Below are 5,277 nucleotides of genomic sequence, written 5' to 3'. Positions count from 1 at the left end.
TGACTACATCAGCCACCTGGCACGAAACAATTGTTATTTTAAGTTATCTGAAAAGCAACGTCCATCTAAATAAGTGACCATGTTGTAATAAAAATCATCTAAAAAATGAAGGGAGGGAGGAATGTCAGGAGGAGGGAGGAGCCTGGAGAGTGGGGTCCAGCCTGAGCTCTCTCTGGGCCTGGGGAGGTGCTGGCTGCTCTGTGAGGGTGGGATCCAGCTCAGCTCAGCTTGAAGCCAGCAGCACACTGGATGGCATAGAGCAGCTTGATTCGCAGAAGGGTCTCCTCGTAAAACTCTGGGAGCTTCAGTAGGTTCATGCAGGTGCTGGCTGTGGGGAGCCACCATTGTGAATGCAAAAGGCCGGGTATAGCTCCTGGAACCCCAGGGGAGGGGTCACAAACTTGAGCAGCTTGAGCTTCTCTTCATCAGTGAAACCTTCTACCACTCTCCAGAAGATTTTAAAGACAGGGTGATGGGCAGAATAGCCTCCATAAGAGTTCGTAAAGGATTTTAGGTCCGCCAGACTTATGGGAACTTGTGCACCAGAAATTAATACCTGAATTTCCTGCTGGTCAAACATTCGGAGCCACTCCAGGCTGAGGATGTTAGGCAGGCCCTGTGGGAAAGCCAGGCAGTGTGGGTGGATCTGCTTGTTCAGCCTGTAGTCTGCCACCAGAAGGATGTATGCAATGTGGTTGGCACTGGTGACAGGGATATCTTTCCACCAAGCTTGAGTTCAACCACCTGGGGCTCTCCCAGGTCATTGTTCACCATGGTGAAGTTCAGCCCCAGCTCCTCTGTGTCTTCCTTGAGCTCTTGAGGAACAGCAGGTTCCTGTAGACCTCGGGGTCTAAGGAGGCCAGTGGTGGATGTCCACGTCGGCACTGGTGCCCAGCGGCTTGGAGAGGAAAAAGCCAGCAAAGGGCAGCTCCACCAGCAGGTTTTCATAGAGAGCCTTTCCAAGCATCCTGCCTAGGAAGTAGTAATGTCTGGCAAAAGAATCTCCTACAAGCATCTAAGCAGCTGGGTTGGGGTACAGAAGCCCTTCATTAGTAGTCTTAAAGAACCCCTGGTTAGGGTTAAATCCTGATTTTAGTAGTTCATTTAAAAACTCCCTGAAAATACCACCACCATGCATGCCAGCTTCATCCAGGCCATGGGCGTTGAACAAATGCACACAGATCTGCTTTTTCAAATCAGGTTCATTTTCTGGGGAAAGTTTGTCATAAGCATCCCCATAAATATAGTTTCTTCTTATTGTGACATTAATGCCATCCAGAAATGGGCCATCTCCTTGAACTTCTTGTTAATCTGCATAAATCAACCTTGAAAGATCTTCACTTGTTCCTCAAAGGGGACCACAAAAGGCAGCTCTGTCAGGACAGTCAGCTGCCACTCCTCAGACACAGACAGATGTGGGGACTCCAGGCCCACCTCCAGGGTAGACTGCAGCAGGCCAATCCTCTCCATCCTAAGGAGCCTCCATACATGTCTGGATGTGGGCACATAGAGCTGGGTGACCTTATCTGCTTTAATATCTTCTTGTTTTGATCACCAATGATTTGGAGGACAAAAGTTTCTCCTCGTGTCTCTGGACTTCAGCATTTTCACTAGGTTGGTGATAACCTTAAACAACTGAATTCCAGTGCTTCTGCTCCATCTGTATACACTGCTGCATCTCAGCACTGGTGGTCACGCTGATGCTGTGAAAGGTGGTGACATACTCCTCCTGCACTGTAGGCTTTGTTTCCAGGTAGGCCAGCTTGATGATGCACAGGTAGGCATCACATAGGCAGCGGGACAGGGCGACCAGCTCCTCCAGTGTGAAGGGCACCGTGGACGACCGCCTCTGCCCTACCACTTCTATGGGATCTCAGAAGAATTCGTTATCATGGATGGAAATCAGTGAGTGAATGAAGAGGGAGCTGAAGAGGTAAAAGAGCGGGATGATGCAGCCTGAGTCCTGGAAGATCATGGGAGAGCCCCTGGATATCACCTGAAGCAGTGGTACCATCGGCTCTGTGATCATCCGTGTTGTCATAGAAGAGATGAGGACCCAAAGGTGCCACAGAAACCTGGCATTGAAGGCTAAACTGTAGAGAAACCTGACTTTGGGCACCATCAGCGTGTGGCAGATGGAGCCATTCAGGTGAAGACCTCCTCGGTGGCCGAGTCCCTCCACACCAGGTTCAGCAGGGCACTGGTCTGCTGCTTAGTGTCCAGCTTCTTCAGACATTCCTTGCTGATGTATGGGGCAGAGACTCTGCCATCCTCAAGGCTGGCGGGCTTGTCCGCCTCCTCACTCTCGTTCTCAGAGTCCCTGGTGGAGTCCTGGGAGCTGGCACCTGCAGGGGAGGCAGGTAACTGGGAGAGGAAAGTCTGGAGCACGTGCAGATACACCAGCAGGCCCTCCTCAGAGAGCACCCCCAAGTCATTTTCGCCAACAGTTACAAAAAATAGAAAAGCCAGGTGCTCCACCACTCCTTTTTGAACATCTACTCTCCAGTAACAATAGTGCATTCAGAAAGGGCTCTTAAGGGAAAACGGTCTGTACATCTGCTAATGCCAGAATGACAAGGGGAAAATCTCATCTGTAAAAGGTGCTGCCAGAAACTCCTCTGTGAAGGCTGAAAAAACTTCCTGCCTGGCACCTTCTGGGCAGGAGCTGTAGGTAAAGTGCAACGGCTTTAGGACATTCTCCAGCAAAATGTTTGCTATAGGAACTAGTGATAATTCAGAATATTCAATACTTGATGGAAGCTTGCTGTTAATCAATACATAGAGAGACTATAATACCCATTGTGTTTCATGTAGTGCAAAACCTGTTCAATTACTGACACCACACAGCTAGCATCTAGTAAAACAGGCAAGGAAGTATTCTCAGAGGAAAAGACCTCAAGCTTTCGCATTGGAAGTGCAACATTCAAACTGTCCTCATTACAGCTCTGCAGCCACCTGCAACAGAGGCTCATGAGCCTCTATCTGAAATAAGCATGTTGGCCTCTCGGATCCATCCCGTTGCTTGACAAACAGGGAGCTGTGTTTAATTAAGCTCTAATACAGCCATGTCAATCCTTTTGCGTCTTCGTTTTGTTTGTATAAAAACAGAAGCTGCCTTACCAGGAGGGTAAGATGGGGGACACTAGTGATGGAGAAAGTGCTACCAGACTCTGCCGAGTGTGCACAGAGATGGAACGCACTTCTCTGGAGGGAATATTGCTGTTTTCTGTCTCTGTAGCCTGGAATAAATGACTCAATAATTATTGCATTTTTTTAATCTTGGCCTTTCTTCTTCTTTTCCTTCTTTCTTCCTGAGTGCGATGTAAAAGAGACGGCTTTTCTTCCTTCCTGCTGTCGCCACCAAGCTACACCTTGGGCCTCCTTTTCAAGACCCCTTTGAATTTGAACATCTTTGCTCCTATCCCATCCGCGCGGCCGGGGGTGGGGGAAGGGGGGGCGCGGGGCCTCCGGCGGGTCTGGCGCTCCAGGCGGTGTCTGCGCTCCGCACTCCGCCCAAGGCCACGCGGGGGCGGCAAAGGGGCGGGCAGCCTCCGAGCTCCTGCCTGGTCCGCGCCCGCCGCCAAGCAGAGCCCAGGGACCCGGTCTTCACCGCCGCTGTGGCCGGGAGGGAAGATGGCGGCCACCGAGCTCCAGGGTTTTCTAATTTCTTAGGGTAGTTTCTTAGTTCATTAATTTGAGATTTCTCTTCATTGTTTTTTGTCTCTGTAGCCTCGAATAAATGACTGAATAATTATTGTGATTATTCATTGAAACACTGCTTTAGATGTATAAATTGTGGTATATTGCGTTTTATTTCATTCATCTCAAAATAATTTTTAAATCCCTTTCTGATTTTCTTCCCTGAACCATGTATTATTCAAAAGCACTGTGGGTTTTAGTTTTCAAATATTTGACAATATATTTTTGCATTTATTTCTAATTTTATTTCATTTTGGTCAGTAGGCAAACTTTGCATAATTTGAATCCTTGCAAATTCATTGATCCTTAGATAATCCCCAAAGAAGCATTTAACATAACTCAGAGTCCATTCATGTTTAAATTACCCAAGAAAATAAGAATCTATCGATATTTTTATTATTATATGTGTATGAAGTTCTCCCATTTTTACTAAAACACCTCTCTATTTAAATTATATGTACTCTTCTGATAATTTTTTAATATAAATTATAAAATGAAATATGACTTGTTGAAGTATCAATAATTCATTTGACAGTGGCAGAGAATTATGAAAGCAGTAGGAACAAGGGTTGTGGCTTGCACTAGAGGGAAGGCAGTGAAGTTACTTTCCTAAACATGTAATTTATTTTATTATTGTTGGTTGTTCACAACATTACATAGTTCTTGATATATCATATTTCACACTTTGATTCAAGTGGGATATGAACTCCCATTTTTACCCCATATACAGATTGCAGAATCACATCAGTTACACTTCCATTGATTTATATATTGCCATACTAGTGTCTGTTGTATTCTGCTGCCTTTCCTATCCTTTACTATCCCCCCTCCCCCCCTCCCCTCTTCTCTCTCTACCCCCTGTACTGTAGTTCATATCTCCCCCTTATATCATTTTTCCCTTTCCCCTCGCTTCCTCTTGTATGTAATTTTGTATAACCCTGAGGGTCTCCTTCCATTTCCGTGCAATTTCCCTTCTCCCTCCCTTTCCCTCCCACCTCTCATCCCTGTTTAATGTTAATCTTCTTCTCATCTAAGCATGTAATTTTATATAAGTAACCTCGTAGTTTCTGAGTCTGAAAGCAAAAGCAGAGTTGAAGTCCTGCTCTATTTCATGCTTTTTTGCTGCTCAAACATCCAAACCCACACATCAGATAGAGTCATTTACTAAAAATATGATAGAATAGTCAGTGAAATCAGAGCTGAGCTGGTTGCCAGACTCTGGGTAGAACTGCTGGCCTTTCCCAGGGAGACCTGGGAGGGGAAGGAGAGCAGCAGTGCACCTGGAACTCCTAAAGTGCAGAGTCTCCCCCTCCTGGTGCGCATGACCTAATTAATACCCTTCAGATGCTGATATCCTAGGCACCTTGAACTTCTTACAGCAAAATCAATGTTTTAGCACAATTTTTCAAAAGAAAGACCAAACATAACTCAAAAAATGTTTACTGTAATTTAAGTCTCTGAATGCGTGGCAAAAAATTTGAATCTGCCACACAAGGAAAGGAAAGTTTTGAAATAACTCTCTTCTTAGCAATACTTTTCCCCACTATTTCCAATGGTTGTTGCTCAGTTTTTCTTCTT

The 5,277-nt window shown here is 45.9% G+C and overlaps 1 pseudogene; it reads right to left on the bottom strand.

Annotated features, from left to right (window-relative positions):
- Window positions 1-218: 218 nt before the first annotated feature.
- On the bottom strand, window positions 219-3,410 carry LOC143400727 (ubiquitin-protein ligase E3C pseudogene; annotated as a pseudogene).
- Between the last annotated feature and the right edge of the window lie 1,867 nt (window positions 3,411-5,277).

This window comes from Callospermophilus lateralis, chromosome 6, assembly GCF_048772815.1.
Source record: "Callospermophilus lateralis isolate mCalLat2 chromosome 6, mCalLat2.hap1, whole genome shotgun sequence".
NCBI classification, from domain to species: domain Eukaryota; kingdom Metazoa; phylum Chordata; class Mammalia; order Rodentia; family Sciuridae; genus Callospermophilus; species Callospermophilus lateralis.
This window is presented reverse-complemented; position numbering and strand designations above follow the sequence as displayed.